The sequence below is a fragment of the Rattus norvegicus genome, chromosome 6, assembly GCF_021556685.1.
Source record: "Rattus norvegicus strain SHRSP/BbbUtx chromosome 6, alternate assembly SHRSP_T2T, whole genome shotgun sequence".
NCBI lineage: Eukaryota > Metazoa > Chordata > Mammalia > Rodentia > Muridae > Rattus > Rattus norvegicus.
The window spans coordinates 139,923,298-139,943,000 of record NC_141539.1 but is presented as its reverse complement, the minus strand read 5'-3'; the positions used below and the strand labels follow the sequence as shown (position 1 = coordinate 139,943,000).

Below are 19,703 nucleotides of genomic sequence, written 5' to 3'. Positions count from 1 at the left end.
CTTCCCGTTATATTCATATTTGGATGTGAGGTTATGTTTGTGTGCTTTCATTCTCTTTGTTTCGTTGCCAAGACGATTAGTTTCCTGCTTCTTCTAGGGTATAGCTCGCCTCCTTATGTTGGGCTTTACCATTTATTATCCTTTGTAGTGCTGGATTTGTAGAAAGATATTGTGTAAATTTGGTTTTGTCATGGAATATCTTGGTTTCTCCATCAATGTTAATTGAGAGTTTTGCTGGATACAGTAACCTGGGCTGGCATTTGTGTTCTCTTAGGGTCTGTATGACATAAGTCCAGGATCTTCGGGCCTTCATAGTTTCTGGCGAGAAGTCTGGTGTGATTCTGATAGGTCTGACTTTATATGTTACTTGACCTTTTTCCCTTACTGCTTTTAATATTCTTTCTTTATTTTGTGCGTTTGGTGTTTTGACAATTATGTGACGGGAGGTGCTTCTTTTCTGGTCCAATCTATTTGGAGTTCTGTAGGCTTCTTGTATGTCTATGGGTATCTCTTTTTTTAGGTTAGGGAAGTTTTCTTCTATGATTTTGTTGAAGATATTTACTGGTCCTTTGAGCTGGGAGTCTTCACTCTCTTCTATACCTATTATCCTTAGGTTTGATCTACTCATTGAGTCCTGGATTTCCTGTATGTTTTGGACCAGTAGCTTTTTCCGCTTTACATTATCTTTGACAGTTGAGTCAATGATTTCTATGGAATCTTCTGCTCCTGAGATTCTCTCTTCCATCTCTTGTATTCTGTTGGTGAAGCTTGTATCTACAGCTCCTTGTCTCTTCTTTTGGTTTTCTATATCCAGGGTTGTTTCCATGTGTTCTTTCTTGATTGCTTCTATTTCCATTTTTAATTCCTTCAACTGTTTGATTGTGTTTTCCTGGAATTCTTTCAGGGATTTTTGTGTCTCCTCTCTATGGACTTCTACTTGTTTATTTATGTTTTCCTGGAATTCTTTCAGGCATTTTTGCGATTCCTCTCTGTAGGCTTCTACTTGTTTTCTAAGGGAGTTCTTCACGTCTTTCTTGAAGTCCTCCAGCATCATGATCAAAAATGATTTTGAAACTAGGTCTTGCTTTTCTGGTGTGTTTGGATATTCCATGTTTGTTTTGATGGGAGAATTGTGCTCCGATGGTGCCATGTAGTCTTGGTTTCTGTTGCTTGGGTTGCTGTGCTTGCCTCTCACCATCAGATTATCTCTAGTGTTACTTTGTTCTGCTGTTTCTGACAGTGGCTAGACTGTCCTATAACCCTGTGTGTCAGGAGTGCTGTAGACCTGTTTTCCTCTCTTTCAGTCAGTTATGGGGACAGAGTGTTCTGCTTTCGGGCGTGTAGTTTTTCCTCTCTACAGGTCTTCAGCTGTTCCTGTGGGCCTGTGTCTTGAGTTCACCAGGCAGCTTTCTTGCAGCAGAAAAGTTGGTCTTACCTGTGGTCCCGAGGCTCAAGGTCGCTCGTGGGGTGCTGCCCATGGGCTCTCTGCAGAGGCAGCAACCAGGAAGACCTGTGCCGCCCCTTCTGGGAGCTTCAGTGCACCAGGGTTCCAGATTGTCTTTGGCTTTTTCCTCTGGCGTCCGAGATGTGTGTGCCGGGAGCAGTCTCTTCTGGTTTCCCAGGCTTGTCTGCCTCTCTGAAGGTTTAGCTCTCCCTCCCACGGGATTTGGGTGCAGAGAACTGTTTAACAGGTCTGTTTCCTTTAGGTTCTGGAGGTGTCTCAGGCAGGGGTCCTGCCACTCCTGGGCCCTCCCCCACGGGAGCCCAGAGGCCTTATACAGTTTCCTCTTGGGCCAGGGATGTGGGCCGGGGTGAGCAGTGTTGGTGGTCTCTTCCGCTCTGCAGCCTCAGGAGTGCCCACCTGACCAGGCGGTTGGGTCTGGGAGCAGAGAGCTGCTGCGGGCCGGGATCCGCGGGTCTCACAAACTCTTAATACCTGATGGCTCACAACACTTCTACGAAGCTTAACATTGGCAAACTCACATTAGAATAAAGCATCTAGTTGTTTCTTTCCATTTTCTTTCTTTTATTTTCCCTACCAAAATGCTTTAACTTGGATTGATATAACACTTATGCTTTAATGAATTATTCAAGTAATTTTTGTGTCACATTCACTGAATGGATTGACTTGATGTTTACAACGTGATATTAAGATATCTGATTCCACCTAACTATCCTAAACCACCCTTGAAAGTATGTAGTTTACAGAAATGTGTAATATTATTTCTCATATTGTTACTATTTTTAGAGTAGATACACTTTCTACAATTTCAACATTTTTTTATTAAAGTGTGTGTGTGTTTGTGTGTGTGTGTGTGTGTGTGTGTGTGTGTCTAGGAAAAGAGACAGACACAGAGAGAGACACACAGAGAGAAACAGAGAGAGACAGGGAGAGAGAGAGAAAGAGAGAGAGCTTTGACATCTAAGGTAAACTGAAACAGGGTATAGAGTCAGCAACTAGTGGTTGTTACTGTGAGTCTAGGCAGGGGCTGGGACTAATAGTAGCCAGCAACTGGAAAAAGGGAAAGAAGGGAAAGCTAGAAAGAAAATATCTCACATATATATATATATATATATATATATATATGGAGCATACATCAAGAAGCAAAATACAACATTATTTTTTCTTCCACAGCTTATATATCCAAGAAAAATCTTTCAAACAGTATATAATTCGCAATGTGATTTTTTTTGTTTCTTCTAGGGGAAGACTACATGAAAACTATGTTATTTATCACAGATGAAGAAGGCAAACTATCCACAAGTATCCAAATATATTCATAACTAAAAGTTATTATAAATTAAATAAGTGTGAGTAAGAAAGTTGATTTTCTAAGCAATGTTCTCTTACTAGTTTTTTTATGGGCTGTGTTGGAAAAGGGTTAAAAGGGTTTATCATTTCTCCTAAAATGTAATCTTACAAAAATCTTAAGAGAACCAAAATTTTAACCTATTACATAAAAAATCAGTCATTACTATTTTAAATGTTAAAAATGCAGATCTACTCATTAAATTTTTTATTAAATCATATCAGGAATCCAAGAGGAAATGTAATTATAAGAAATTAATCATAACCTTGATATTGCTTTAGCAAAATTGCAGCTAGGGCTGGTCAGGCTGCAATTGTTCCTTTTCCATGACTTTAAAAAACTGTTGTTCGACTATTACGGTTTTTGAAGTGCAATTGTTCTCTGACATTTCCTACATCAAAGCCGCTACAGAAAATATGCTAACCTAACTTCACTAACAATATAGTTTCCCAAATCTTTTCTAAGTTTGGAGGTTATTACTGATAATCCACACGTCTAATTTCTTTCCAAGTATGGTGATTGAATCCAACAGCCATGCCTGAAAAAGATGAAGAACAAGTACTATGAATGCCAAAGACACTGTCTAGTGAAGGGCTGGAAACCCCCTCAGAGTTTTCATAAAATTCATAGATTAACAGAGATATATAATGGCAACAAGCAGAGGAAATCTCTGCAATTTCAATCGGCTCTTGCGCTCTGAGTGAGCCATGCCAATTAAGGTTGTGTTCACCAGTGTGGTGTCTCAGTTCTAAAGCTGTTTGTTCATACAGGGCATTTGATGTGTGTGTGTGTGTGTGTGTGTGTGTGTGTTTGTGTGTGCGCACGTGTGAGTGTGAGTGCTGTGTGTATGTGTGTGTGTGTTTGTGTGCGTGCATGCATGTGTGTGTGTGTTTGCGTGCATGTGTGTGTGTGTGTGTGTGTGTTTGTGTGTGTTTGTGTACATGTGTATCGGTTGGATTCCCTCTGAGATTCCTGGGTCTGAGGTGAAGGCTTATCATCAAGTATGTTGATAAAATACCTGTATGCTCCTGTTTTTCATTTACGTTTTGCATTTAAAATGTAGCAATTTTCAGCTTCAGTGTTGCTTTCTGACTTCACATCTCTCTGCTTTCTTTCTTTTTTCCTCCTTCTTTCTTTTCTTTATTTTCCTTCTATCCTTTTCTTTTAAAACTCCCTCTTGAACTACCTTGACTTTTCTACTTGTCATAAGAGATGACCTGGGGTTAATGCTGAGCAAATATCCCCTATGTAGTAGGAATCTTCCTTACTATTCCCTTGGACTTCCTTTCCCAGCAGTGATTGTTTCTGTAAAGATCCATTGCTTTATGCAGTTTCTGCGATGATCCTGAGTTTCTGAATTTTATGAATGGAAGCTTCCTAATTTCACTGTTTCTCCTTACCTTCTGTCCTGTGTAGAAGTTTGATGAGTTGATGCCCAGTTAGATCTGTCTTGCTCATGATGCAGAAGAGTGAGACCAACATTTTTTTCTGGTAACACCCCGAATCTAAGCTTATTTATCCACAATGCTGGAAACAGAGAAAACTCAATTTTGAACTAGCACATTAACAGGTAAGCCCATTCTGTTTAAACTATACTGTCAGCATATTAGTTACCATTAAAGCAATGAAGTCTGGACACAGAGAAATCTTTGTCACTCATGATGAATTGTGTGAAATCGAAAGTCAAACACAACTATATCCTGTATGCCAACTTTCATAACTTCTTGCAAGTGAACACCAAACTTGGGGAAACCAACTAATATTGGAACTGATGTCTGTGTTAATGCATGAAAGAAGTAGATTAGAAAAGAAAATTCAAGGAGATGTTAGCTGGGAGTGTAGCCATCCTTCTGAAATACCTGTGCTAACGCACAAGGGGGACATGTAGGAGACAAATGCTAAGCGACAGACTGAAGTTCAGCTCATCAGTCCCTCCTTGTTTCTAGTGAACAAACAAGTGAATGAGCAGGGAAAAAGGAACCGACATTAATCATAATACAAGATATCCACACTCTTGCATACACATGGGTCTGGAGAAGATTCTACAGATACTTTGCTGAACTCAGGACTGCAGTCATGTCACAAGATTTTAACACAGAGATAGGATTCCCAACCTTAAATGTCAAAAGCACACATGGCTGTATCTGATTCAGAAAGTGTTAAATCCATCATGGTTTAATTCCACATAGTAGGGATAGTTCATACAGAAAACAGCTCTATACCAGGTAAGAAACCAATGTTCATTGCCATCTATAGTTCTGGCAATGTGAAAGTAACACTAAAATGATTTTTATTTCAAATATAAATTAAATAAATAATGTTTATTAAAAATCTCCATATGATAAAAATTCCAACCACTCTCATTACTTTCAGAACCCATGAGTACATTTAAACACCTTCTAGGATTTGTCATCTCTAGGCTGGCTCAGTAGAGTTTGCTGTATATCAAGGACACATGCAAATAAGCCCTCTCTCTTCTCATAAAAACGATCCTGGAACTAATCCTGAATCTGAAGAAAAGAGGACCATCCCAGGGTTCTCATTCATTGATCAACACTGAATGCATATCCCTTACCATGGTTTTCGGGCTGATCCTTTTTCTTGCTCTTTTAAAAGGTAATTCAAAAAGAAAAGATATTGAGTGTGCTTGTGGTCATGAACAAGATAGATAGTTAACTTGTATGGCAGTTTGCTGACAGGATTCATTGTTTTTAGGTGTCCAGTGTGAGGTGAAGCTTGTCGAGTCTGGAGGTGGCTTGGTGCAGCCTGGAAGATCCTTGAGACTCTCTTGTGCAACCTCTGGATTCAGTTTTAGTAGCTACTGGATGAGCTGGTTCCGGCAGGCTCCAGAGAAGAGGCTAGAATGGATCGGAGAAATTAGTCATACCAGCAATACAATAAACTACACACCATCTTTGAAGGATAAATTCACCATCTCCAGAGACAATCCCCAAAACACTCTGTATCTGCAAATGAGCAACCTGAGACCTGAGGACACAGCCATTTATTCCTGTACAAGAGACACAGTAAGGACATCACAGTATGTACCCAGACATTAGCCTCGTTGTGAGGCCCCTCACAACCACTAGGGGGTGTTGAAAAACACACGCAGGACACATGATCACGCCAGGAAATAATGAAGACATAGTAAAGCACTCTTCCCATGAATCTGGGCTGCCCTTTCTCTTAGTTTCTAGAAATTCTTTCTAAATGAATGTCTAAACATATCCATTGTCCTCAAAACATAACATCTTTTGCTTGTATTATTTTAAAACTAGGAGGCACAATCTCCCACAAACAAAATGCATGACAGCTATGAGGACATAAAGAACACTGCCTCAATCAAAAGATCAGGAAGATTATAGGCACTCCTGTGTCTGCTTTTTTTATACTCTAGGCAAAGTCTTTGTAAGATTTCTTGATTAGAAAAGCATGTATGTCTGATGAAAACAAAGAGGAAGGTTGAGATCATTAGAACATAGAGCTAGCAGGTCTCAAACCTCTCCTTTTCTGGAGGACTGTGCACATTATGTTTAGATATAACATAGCAGTGTTTTTAGCTAATTCAGTTTATTATTCTATCGACTTTATCATTATTTCATCAAGGGATTTTGTACAAATTGAAATCTTCAGAAAACCCTGCTTCTATGTAGTCAAATATTTCAAAATCATATTGTCTTCTACTAGACCAGAACATAAAATTGCATTCCTAGTTTCTCCATAGCTTTAATCATGAAAGGGTGTTGGAGTTTGTTTAAGACCTTTCCTTTTTCTAATGAGATAATCCTCTGATTTCTTTCTTTCTCTGGTTGATTGCATTTATCAGTGTGTTATGTTAAACCACTGTTGAATTTCTGGGTGAAGCCTTTTAGTTCATGGTGGATGACCATCTTGGTGGGTTTCTGGGTTAGGTTTTTCTAGCAAAATATTGAGAAATTTTGCACCTATATTATTAGGAGAAATTGACCTTTAACTTTCTTTTTAGGTATCTAGGTAACAGATAATATTGGGCCTCACAGCAATGATTAGGCAAAGATTATTTTTTCAGTAACTACTTTGCAGAGTATTTTGAGGAATGTTAATATTGATTATTTAATTGAGCACAAATTCTATACTATCTCTAACCCTAAATTATCTTTTATTTTGTGCTTGATGAAGCCTTTTAATTATTGTTTATGCTTCAGTAGATGCTGTAATTTGAATTATATTATATACATGATCATGACTTAACTTTGGCAGGACATATATATCAAAATTTTATACATATTTTAGGTTTTCAAGTTGCTTGGAATACTGTTTCCAAAAATTATCCTTACAATTGTATGGATTTCCTCTGTGTCCATTGTGATGTCCCATTTTTATATTTAATTTTGCTAAATTCAAACTTCCCATTCTATTTTTAATTAATTTGACTAAGTGCTCATCAATCTTATTAATTTTATCAAAGAACCATCTCTTTCTTAAACAGTTTCTTTATATCATTGTTTTTATGTGCTTTTATTTTGTGGATTTCAGCACTGAGGTTAATTATTTCTTGTCATTTAACCTGTTGGGTTTTATTTTTATTTTTGATATAAAGTTTACAAGTTCACCAATAAGTTGCTAATGTGTGAGATGTATAATTGTGTTTCTGGGGGGTACTTAGTATTATAAATTTACCTCTTACATCAGCCTTCATTATGTCCCATACATAGATCTGTTTTGCATTCATTTTCAATAAATTATTAAAAGATTTTTAATCTCTAATTTATATCTTTATATCTTTTGTTTTCCATGTGAGTGCTGCAATTTCCATGAGTTTGTATACTTCTGTTATTGTTGTCTGGCAGTACAGACATAGAAGAAGAAGACTGGATTAAGGCTTTATGAACGTGAAGTTTATTGAGCTACACAGACCTGTCTGTGGGAACACAATTTGTGGGTTCACTTCTAAGGAGGCAATCAACACACATTTAACAATTTCCATTTACACAAAGGCAAGACTGTTAGTAAAAATCACAAGATATGATTGTTTTACAAAACTGGGGCACAATTTTTTGCCTTGGTATCGCTATATGGTCAGAGAGGAAAGCAAAATGCCTTGCATTTACAGAAATAGAACAATGGCATTTGAGTTATGGTTCCTTAAGTACTATGCATGCCTAAGGCACAGGAATTTGTTAACTTTTTCACCTCATTCCCTGCTTGTCTTGGGCAACTTGTCTTGGGCTAGTACATCTGAGCTATCATTCCTCTTCTATTTTTTGTTTTTTTTTTCACTTCTGGTATTTATACATGAACATTCTGTTGCATAAAAAAGAAAGAAACAAAAAAGTAAACATCTAAATTACTCACATAAAATTTGGTATCCATAAAGTAATTTCTTTAAACAGACGTTAGCCTCTATCATTAATAGTTCTGAAGACTTTAAAAAACATAAAAAAATATCCTGGTCTCTGTGATATAAGAAAAGGTCTGAATATATCATGGACTCTGGTATGTCAATAGGAGCAATAAGTAGCCACTTGTCCTTTCTTCAAGAGAAAGAGTTGAATCCCTCTGATAGTGGTGAACTAAATTACTTTGAACCTACTATATAAGTGTTTTAGGAAAAAATATCTACTCCTTTTTTTGTAATGGCTTTTCATCTTAAAATAGAATATTGCTGCTAGGGCCCAGAAAGTTGAAATTTTGGTTAAAGGAAAAGAGAAGATTCAGGAAACAGAAGGGTGTAACAACATTCATTAAAATCATCTGATAACTGATCAATCTCAGATCTAGGGGCAAGCACATCAGCTTGGCTGCTTTATATTAGTATTTATCAAGGCCAGGGCAATACAGATTTGTAGGACCATCTAATATTGGGGTGGTGTAAATCAGTTTATAGTCTATACTTTATTCTGTCTCACAGGATGGTGTCTGTCAGCCAAGAGGAGGTATTTGGGGAAAAATGAGAAAGAGACACAAGGCAAAGTAAAGGAGCACATAAAAACAAATAAAAACCCCATATTTGAAACATGCAGATTTCTTGCATACTAGTAAGACCAGGAGAAGGTAAAAGGTCCACCTTCAGGGATAGATAGTAGGAAAGGATGCTTAAATTGTTGACTTACCTGATAGTCTTTATCTAGAGTTTTATTTTTAACAGCTGAATTCAAGGAATGATGTTCCAAAACTCATATGAATTTCAAAATATTACAAAGAGATCAAACTTTTAAATTAACATGAATGTTGTATATTGTCCACATTGAAATATTAATTGTAGGCAAACTACTTGAAAAGTGTCTGTAAACAGCTAACATGGACTCAGGGTCAAGAACCATAGCAAAATTATGGGCCACTAACAATGATTCTGGGACAAAAGCATGAATATTCTTCCTCTTTCCAAGGGGTTTTATATGCATATAGGTTAGACAGAGATCCTATCAGCCTGATGGAAAATATTCTTAAGTTTAGACTTAAAAGACAACCAAAGGAAATTTAAAAATTTGAGTCTGTGGACATAATAGTAACTACTTCTTTACCCAGACTAAATTAATAATTAATCATAACAGATTAACATGCTAAAACTTTTGGATTCTTAACATTATAGATCATTGAGACATGGGTAGTTGGTTACACAGACCATTCATTAAAAAGCAAATTCCTTTAAATAAATGAATAGTAAAATGTAAATCTTTGGTTATTAGTAGCAGCATGATAGCTTGAGGTTTGTTTGTTTGCATGTTTCTTGCATTTGTTTCGGCATTGAAATCTGTTTATCCTTTTAATGTGAAGCATGACCGCAAAATAAGAAACTCTGTGAGCTTGCCTTTCTCACTGGAAGACGTAGTAGGTCTATAGACTTATGAATTGGACTGATCAGGTAGCTCTGTGCTTAAAGAGCAACAGTTAACCATCAACAATGTCAGAGGTTGGAGATGGATAAATTAAAGCATGAAAATTGTATCTCGGATATTCTGAGCGTTTGAGCTAATATCCACTTATCAGTGAGTACATACCATGTGTGTTGTTTGTGATAGGGTTACCTCACTCAAGATGATATTTTCTAGTTCCACTCATTTTCCTAAGAATTTCATGAAGAAGAAGGATTTTGATAGTTGAGTTTCATTGTGTAATTGATCCTGTTTTCTGTATCCATTCCTCTGTTCAATGGCATCTGTGTTCTTTCCATCTTCCGGGTATTATGAACATAGGGTAGCATGGGTCTTTGTTATATGTTGGAGCATCTTTTGTGTATATGCCAGTGGTATAGCCGGGTCCTTGGATAATACTATGACAAATTTCCTGAGGAACCACCAGATTGATTTAATGAGTGGTTGTACCAACTTGCAATCCAAACAACTATGAAGGAGTTTTCTTTGTTCTCTACATCCTCACCAACATCCCTTGTCACCTGAGGTTTTGAATCAGCTGAGGAGTCTTTGTTTAGCTCTCTACACCATTTTCATAAGGTTATTTGATTCTATGTAGTATAATTTCTTGGGTTCTTTGTACATTTTGGGTATTAGCTTTCTATCAGATGTAGGATTGGTAAAGATCTTTTCCCAATTTTTTTGGTTGATGTTTTGTCTATTGACAGTGTCCTTTTCCTTACAGAAACTTTGCAGTTTTATGAGGTCCCATTTGTCAATACTTGATCTTAGGGCATAATCCTTTGTTTTCTATCTCCAGTGTTATCTCTGTTTGTGATACCTTTATTGTTTCTATTTCTATTTTTAGATACTGGACAATTTTGTTCAATTTCTTCACCTGTTAGTTTGTGTTATCTTTTACCGTTTTAAAGGATTTTTATGTTTCCTCTTTAAGTGGTTGTACCTGTTTAGCTGTGTTGTTCTGCATTTCTTTAAGAGAGTTATATATGTACTTCTTAAAGTCTTCTAACATCATCATAAATTGTGGTTATTAAATCAAAATCTTGGTTTTCTGATGTCTTGAGGTATTTATGGCTTGCTGTGTTGGGGTTACTGGATTCCGATGATGCCAAGTTTCCTTGGCTCCAGTTGCTTAGGTTCTTGCACATGCCTATGGTCATCTCCTTATCTCTTGTTTTAGTTGAACTTGTTGTATCTGACAGTGACTTGGCCCTATTCTAAACTTTTGTAACACTCCTGAAAACTGGCTTTCTCCCTGCAGAATCTTGGTACAGAAACTTCTGTCACATTGTCAACCTCGCACATAGGTTGAAATAGAAGTACCCTGTCCCAGACTCCCTTTTTGTTCCTGTATCCAAAGGGCTCCAGGTGGGTTCCTCTTGTGCCAGGAATGTTAGCAGAGGTGGTGGTCTCATCTGTGTTATCAGAATTTTCTTCACTTTTGAGAGTGCAGCTCTCTCCCCACAGGGTCTGTGTACAGAGAGCTCTTTCACAGGGTCAGCTCTGGGCTCAGATGGAAACCAGAAGCTAGTAGAATACTGATAGGTCTGCATTTAGATGTTACTTGACTTTTTCCCTTACTGCTTTTAATATTCTTTCTTTGTTTTGTGTATTTGTTGTTTTGATTATTATGTCAGGGAAGGAGTTTGTTTTCTGACCCAGTCTCTTTGGGGCTCTGTAGTCTTCTTGTATGTTTATGGGCATCTATTTCTTTTGATTAGAGAAGTTTTCCTTTATAATTTTGTTGAAGAAATGTACTGGCCTTATATTTGGGAGTCTTCACTCTCTTCTACACCTACTAACCTTCTCATTGTGTCCTGGATTTCCTGGATGCTTTGGGATAGGTGATTTTTTTCCATCTTTATTAAATTGGGTATTTCTTATTTACGTTTCAATGTTATTTCTTTCCCAGATTCCAGTCCAACATTCCCTGAGCCCCTTCCTGTCCCCTTCTATATGGGTGGTCACCTTCCCATCCTCCCCCCATTACCGCTCTCCCCGCAACAATCCCGTTCACTGAGGGTTCAGTCTTGGCAGGACCAAGGGCTTCCCCTTCCATTGGTGCTCTTACTAGGCTATTCATTGTTACCTATTCAGTGGCAGCACAGGGTCAGACCATGTATAGTCTTTGTGTACTGGATTAGTCCCTGGAAGCTCTGGTTGGTTGGCATTGTTGTTCATATGGGGAATCAAGCACCTTCAAGCTCTTTCAGTCCTTTCTCTGATTCCTTCAACGGCGGTCCCGTTCTCAGTTCAGTGGTTTAATGATGGCATTCGCCTATGTATTTGCTGTATTCTGGCTGTGTCTCTCAAGAGAGATCTACATCTGGTTCCTGTCAGCCTGCACTTCTTTGCTTCATCCACCTTATCTAGTTTGGTGGCTCTATCTGTATGGGCCACATGTGGGACAGGCTCTGAATGGGCGTTCCTTCACCCTCTGTTATTTTTTAAAGGTATATTTATTTATTATATATAACCACACTGTAACCATCCTCAGACACCCCAGAGGAGGGCATCGGATACCATTACAAATGGTTGTGATCTACCATGTGGTTACTGAGAATTGAACTCAAGGCCTCTGGATAAGCAGTCAGTGCTCTTAACCAGTGAGCCATCTCTCCAGCCGTCAGCCTCTGTTCTAAACTTTGGCTCCCTATTCCCTCCCAAGGATATCCTTGTAACCCTTTTAAAGAAACAGTAAAGCATTCACATTTTGGTCATTCTTCTTGAGTTTCATGTGTTCTGTTCTTCTAGGGTAATTCGAGCATTTGGGCTAATATCCACTTATCAATGAGTGCATATAATGTGTGTTTTTCTGTGATTGGGTTACCTCACTCAGGATGATATTTTCCAATTCCATCCATTTGCCTATGAATTTCATAAAGTGTTTGCTATTGATAACGGTGTAGTATTCCATTGCATAGATGTACCACATTTTCTGTATACATAACTCTGTTGAAGGGAATCTGGGTCATTTCCAGCTTCTGGCTAATATAAATAAGGCTCCTATGAACATAGTGGAGCATCTGTCTTGGTTATTAGTTGGAGCCTATTTTGGGTATATGCCCAAGAGAGGTATAGCTGGGTCCCCAGGTAATACACTGACCAATTTTCTGAAGAAACTCCCGATTGATTTCCAGAATGGTTGTACAATTCTGCAACCCCATCAACAATAGAGGAGTGTTCCTCTTTCTCCACATCCTCGGCAGCATCTGTTGTTGCTGGAGATTTTGATTTCAGCCATTCTGACTGGTGTGAGGTAGAATTTCAGGGTTGTTTTGATTTGCATTTCCCTTATGACTAAAGATATTGAAAATTTCTTCAGGTGCATCTCATCCATTCGACATTCCTCAGCTGGGAATTCTTCATTTAGCTCTGAATCCCATTTTTCAATAGGGTTATTTGTCTCGATGCAGTCTAAATTTGTGGGTTCTTTGTATGTTTTTGATATGAATCCTCAACCAGTTGTAGGATTGGTAAAGACCTTTTCCCAATCTGTTGGTTGCCATTTGGTCCTAACAACAGTGTCCTTTAGCTTACAGAAACCTTAGAGTTTTATTAGATCCCATTTGACAATTCTTGATCTTAGAGCATAAGCCATTGGTGTTTTGTTCAGGAAATATTCTCCAGTGGCCATGTGTTCAAGATTCTTCCCCACTATTTCTTCTATTAGTTTGAGTGTATCTGCTTTGATTTGAAGGTTCTTGATCCACTTGAACTTAAGCTATGTACAGGGTGATAAGAATGGATAGATCTGCATTCTTCTACATGCTGACCTCCAGTTGAACCAGCACCATTTGCTGAAAATGCTATATTTTTTCCATTGGATGGTTTTGGCTCGTTTGTCAAAAATCAAGTAATGATAACTGTGTAGGTTCATTTATTGCTCTGTAATACTGATTGAGTTCAGGGATAGTGATTCCCCGACAGTCCTTTTATTGTTGAGGATAGTTTTAGCTATCCTGTGTTTTTTTGTTATTCCAGATGAATTTGCAAATTGTTCTGTCTAACTCTCTGAAGAATTGGACTGGAATTTTGATGGGGATTGCATTTAATCTGTAGATCGCTTTTGGTGAAGTGAGCATTTTTACTATATTAATACTGCCAACACTTGAGCATGTGAAATCTTTCCATCTTCTGAGATGTTCTTCAATTTCTTTCTTCAGAAGCTTGAAGTTCTTATCATACAGACCTTTCACTTGCTTGGTTAAAGTCACACCAATGTATAATTTATAATTTGGGACTATTATGAAGGGTGTCTTTTCCCTTATTTCTTTCTCAGCTTTTTCTCTATGTGTAGAGTAAGACTACTGATTTATTTGAGTTAATTTTATACCCACCCACTTTGCTGAAGTTGTTTATCGGCGTTAGTAGTTCTAAGGTGGAACTTTTATGATCACTTAAGTACACAATCATATCGTCTGCAAATAGTGATATTTTGACTCCTTCCTTTATAATCTCTATCCCTTTCATCTCCATTTGTTGTCTGACTGCTCTGGCTAGAACTTTGAGAACTATATTGAAAAAGTAGGCAGAGAGTAGGCAGCCTTGTTAAGTCCCTGATTTTAGTGGGATAGCCTCAAGTTTCTCGCCACTTAGTTTAATATTAGCTACTGGTTTGCAGTATATGGCTTTTACATTGTTCAGGTATGGGTCTTGAATTCCTATTCTTTCCAGGACTTTTATCATGAAGGAATGTTGAATTTTATCAAATGCTTTCCCAGCATCTAATGAAATGATCATGTCATTTTTATTTTTCAGTTTGTTTATACAGTGGATTATGTTGAAGATTTTCCGTATATTAAACCATCCCTGCATGCCTGGGATGAAGCCAACTTGATTGTGGATGATTGTTTTGATGTGTTCTTGGATTCTGTTTGCAAGGATTTTATTCAGTATTTTTGCATGGATATTCATAAGGGAAATTGGTCCAAAGTTCCCTTTCTTTGTTTGGTCTTTGTGTGATTTAGGTATAAGAGTATTTGTGGCTTCATAGAAGGAATTTGGTAGCAATCCACATGTTTCAATTTTGTGGAATAGTTTGAATAACATTGGTATGAGGTCTTCTATGATGGTCTGATAAAATTCTACATTGAACCCATCTGGACATGGGCCCTTGTTTTGGTTGGGAGCCTTTTAATAACTGCTTCTAATTCTTTAGGAGTTATGGGGTTGTTTAAATGGTTTTCTGTTCCTGATTTAACTTTGGAATCTGGAATCTGGCTAGGAAATTGTCCATTTCCTGCAGATTTTCAAGTTTTGCTGAATATAGATAGGCTTTTGTAGTAGGATCTGATGATTTTTTGTATTTCCTCTGATTCTGTTGTTATGTATCCGTTTTCATTTCTGATTTTGTTAATTTGGACATACGCTCTGTGTCCTCTGATTAGTTGGGTTAAGGGTTTATCTATCTTGTTGATTTTCTCAAAGATACAGCTTTTGTTTCTGTTGATTTTTGTATAGGCCTTTTTGTTTCTACTTGGTTGATTTTAGCTCTGAGTTTGATTATTTGTTGCCTTCTACTCCTCCTTGGCGTATTTGCTTCTTTTGGCTTTAGAGCTTTGTGGTGTGCGGTCTAGCTGCTGATATATACTCTCTCCTGTTTCTATCTGTAGGCATTCAGAGCTATGAGTTTTCCTCTTACCACAGCTTTCATTGTGTACCATAAGTTTGGGTATGTTGTACCTTCATTTTCATATTCTAAGAAATCTATAATTTCTTTCTTTATTTTTTCCTTGACCAGGTTATCATTGAGTAGAGCATTGTTCAACTTCCATTTACATATGGGCATTCTTTCCTTAATGTTATTGAAGACCACCTTTATCCTGTGGTGGTCTGATCGGACCCATGGGATTATTTCTATCTTTCTGTATCTGTTGAGGCCTGTTTTATGTCCGATTATATGGTCAGTTTTGGAGAAATTACCATGAGATGGTGAGAACAAGTTATATCCTTTTGTATCAGGATAGAATGTTCTATGAATATCTGTTAAGTCCATTTGGTTCATAACTTCTGTTAGTCTGTCTATGTCTCTGTTTAATTTCTGTTTCCATGATCTGTCCATTGATGAGAGTGAGGTGTTGAAATCCCCTACTATTATTGTGTGAGGTACAATGTGTGCTTTGAGCTTAAGTAATGTGTCTTTTACGTATGTAGGTATCCTTGCATTTGTAGCATAGATATTTAGGACTGAGAGTTAATCTTGGTGGATTTTTCCTTAGATGAATATGAGATGTTCTTCCTTATCTTTTTTGATGACTTTTGGTTGAAAATTGATTTTATTCGATATTAGAATGGCTTCTCCAGTTTGCTTCTTCAGACCATTTGCTTGGAAAATTGTCTTTCAGCCTTTTACTCTGAGGCACTGTCTGTCTTTGTCTCAGAGGTATGTTTCCTGTAGGCAGCAAAATGTTGGGTCCTCATTTTGTTTCCAGTTTGTTAATCCGTGTCTTTTCATTGGGGAATTGAGTCCATTGATGTTGAGAGATATTAAGGAATAGTGATTGTTGCTTCCTGTTATATTCATATTTGAATGTGAGATAATGATTGTGTGCTTGTCTTCTCTTTGTTTTGTTGCTACAATTAGATTTTTGCTTTTCCTTGGGTGTAGCTTGCCTCCTTTTGTTGGGCTTAACCATTTATTTTCCTTTGTAGGGATGGTTTTGTAGAAAGATATTGTGTAAATTTGGTTTTGTCATGGAATATCTTGGTTTCTCCATCTATGTTAATTGAGAGTTTTGCTAGATACTGTAACCTGGCCTGACATTCGTGTTCTCTTAGGGTATGTCATCTGTCCAGGATCTTCTGGCTTTCATAATCTCTGGTGAGTAGTCTGGTATGATTCTGATAGGTGTGCCTTGATATGTTACTTGACCTTTTTACCTTACTTCTTTTAATATTCTTTCTTTGTTTTGTGCATTTGGTATTTTGACTATTATGTGACAGGAGGGGTCTCTTCTTGTCCAATCTATTTGGATTTCTGTAGGCTTCTTGTTTGTTTATGGACATCTCTGTCTTTAAGTTACATAGGTTTTCTTTTATGATTTTATTGAAGATATTTACTGGACCTTTGAGCTGGGAGACTTCACACTCTTCTATACCTATCCTTAGTTTTGATCTTCTCATTGAGTCCTGGATTTCCTGTATGTTTTGGGACAGTACCTTTTTCCATTATACATTATCTTTGACAGTTGTGTCTATGCTTTCTATGGAATCTTCTGCTCCTGAGATTCTCTCTTCTATCTCTTGTATTCTGTTAGTGATGCTTGTTTCTATAGCTCCCGTCTCTTCCTTTGGTTTTGTATTCAGGGTTGTCTCCCTTCATGCTTTCTTTAATGCTTTTATTTCCATTTTAAATTCCTTCACCTGTTTGCATTTTCCTGGAATTCTTTCAGCGATTTTTTGATTCCTCTCTATAGGCTTCTACTTGTTTATTTTTGTTTTCCTGCATTTCTCTAAGAGACTTTTTTATGCCTTTCTTGATGTCCTCCATCATCATGATCAAATGTGATTTAAAATCTAGATCTTTCTTTTCTTGTATGTTTGGATATTCAGTGTTTGCTTTGGTGGGAGAATTGGGCTCCAATGATGCCATGTAGTCTTGGTTTCTGTTGCTTGCATTCCTGCTTTTGCCTCTTGCCATCAGGTTGTTTCTGGTATTACCTTGTTCTGCTATTTCTGACAGTGGCTAGACTATTGTATAAGCTTGTGTGTCAGGAGTCCTACAGACCTGTTTTCCTGTTTTCTTTCAGCCAGTTACGGTAACACAGTATTCTGCTTTCAGGCGTGTAGTCTTTCACTCTACTGGTCTTCAGCTGTTCTTGTGGGCCTGTGTCCTGAGTCCAATAGGCAGGTCACTTGGAGCAGAAGAGTTGGTCCTACCTCTGGTCTCAGGCCTGAAGTCATTTCTCAGAGGTGGGTTTCTGCTCTCCATGAGGGCAGCAACCAGAAAGCCCTGCCCAGCCTTCTCTTGGGTCCCTGTGCACTGGGGGCCCAGATAGCACTAATTGTTTTCCTCTAGAGTCCGAAATGTGCACAGAGAGTAGTTTCCTCTGACTTCCCAGGCATGTCTGCTCCTCTGAAGGTCTAGCTCTCCCTCCCATGGGATTAGGGTGCAGGGAGTTTCTTGACCGGGTCCCCTCAGATCCGGGCACAGTCTGGACCACAGGGGAACTGCAGCTTCAGTGTCACTATCTTCCTGTTCCCACAGGCTCTTTACACTTTCCTCTTGGGCCAGGGATGTGGGCAAGCATTGGCAGTACTGGCGTTTTCTCCTGCCCTGCAGTCTCAGGAGTGCCCACCTCTCTGGGCGATGAGCTCCCTCTCCCACAGGGTTTGGGAAAAGGGAGCTGTGGGCCAGGATCTGCAAGGTTTGGACTCCAGCTAGAAAGCAGAAGTGTCTGGTCCTAGAGGAGTTTTGCTTTTGTGTGTCCTGAGTCCAACAGGCATGTCACTTGTAGCAGAAACTTTGGTCTTACCTCTGGTCTTGGGCCTGAAGTCGCTCCTCAGTGTTCAGTTTCAGTTCTCCATCAGGGCAGTAATCAGAAGAGCCTGTCCTGCCTTTTCTCAGGTCCCTGTGCACAGCCAGAAGTGTTTTCTTAAAGTCACCTTTCCCTGCTATCCCTGCTACTGATACTCACCTATGAGCCTAGGTGATTTTTGCATTGTGTGTGTGTGTGTGTGTGTGTGTGTGTGTGTGTGTGTGTGTGTGTTTTGACTGTTGTGACGATGTTTTCTTTGGTATCTTCTGCACCTGAGATTCTCTTTTGTCTGTTGTATTCTGTTGGTGATGCTTGCATCTATGACTCCTATTCTCTTTCCTAGGTATTCTATCACCAGGATTATTCTCTGTTTGTGATTCCTTTATAGTTTCTATTTCCAATTTTAGATGCTGGATGGTTTTTCTCAATTCTTTCACCTGTTTGCTTGTGTTTTCCCATAATATTTTAAGGGAATTTTGTTTTTCCTTTTAAGTGCTTTACCTGATTAGTGGTGTTTTCCTTTACTTCTTTTAGGGAGTTAATTATGATTTTTCTAAACTCTTTATTGTCCTCATGAGATGTGATTTTAGCGTTTTTTTTTTCAGAGCTGGGGACGGAACCCAGGGCCTTGCGCTTGCTAGGCAAGCGCTCCACCGCTGAGCTAAATCCCCAACCCCGAGATGTGATTTTAAATCTGAATCTTGCTTTTCCTGTGATACAGGGTATCCAGGACTTGCTCTAGTGGGAGAACTTGTTTCAGATGATATATTTTCCTGGTTCCTATTTGGGTCCCAGGTATGCTGGGTATTAGAAAAGATTTTGTGGCCTCAACCATGATCTTAAGTGTATTAGAGATTCAGTTATCCTAGTTGTGTCTAATCTCCAGGAAGTTGAGCTTCCTGTGTGATCCTGTGTTCCTGTGATCCTGGGCATTTCAGAGTACCTGGGTCTTGAGCTCCCTCTGGCAGTTTTGTGACACTGGTGCAAAACCAGTGTTCAAGGTCTGATCAGGTCACTGGTTCAGGCTAGAACAAAGCCATGCCACTGGCTTGGCAGGGTTTCCTTTATTCTTGAATCCTCACGGACCCAGTTACTGTGTGTTGCTCTGCTGTGGTAAATATTGTGTCCTCTACCATGATCCTGTGCATTTCAGAGAACCTGTGAGTCTGCCCCACTCTGGGTGTTGTAGGTGTGGGTACAGAGACAGTGCCTCAGGTGTTCTCAGGGCACAGATTCAGACAAGAAGGTAATGTTGCCACTGACCAGGCAAGGTTTTCTACATTCCTAAATCCTGTTGTTCCCAGTAACTCCGGGTGTTGGGGCAGTTGTTGTCTCCTTCTCACCTGTGATCCTGTGCATTTTAGAACACCTGGGAGTCCTGCTTCTTCTAGGTTTTGTTAGAATGGAAGCAGAGCCAACATCCAAGGCTTGTTCAGGGCACATGTTTAGACCAGATAGAACCAGTGCCCATGACAGGGCAAGGGTTCTTGGGTCCCTGATTTTTTTGGGAAACAGTTAATCTGGTCATTGGGCCAGATGTTGTAGTCTCACCTGTGACC

The 19,703-nt window shown here is 38.6% G+C and overlaps 1 long non-coding RNA gene across 1 annotated transcript in view; it reads right to left on the bottom strand.

The window, feature by feature from the left end:
- Positions 1–2,844: 2,844 nt before the first annotated feature.
- LOC148005517 (uncharacterized) overlaps positions 2,845–19,703 on the bottom strand; it is a 116,164-nt gene continuing 99,305 nt past the window's right edge. The window contains exons 3-5 of the long non-coding RNA XR_015623434.1: positions 5,386–5,668; positions 4,211–4,337; positions 2,845–3,348 (exon numbers count right to left, since the gene is read on the bottom strand). This is a non-coding gene — a long non-coding RNA (uncharacterized LOC148005517). The remainder of the gene's footprint in view (positions 3,349–4,210; positions 4,338–5,385; positions 5,669–19,703) is intronic.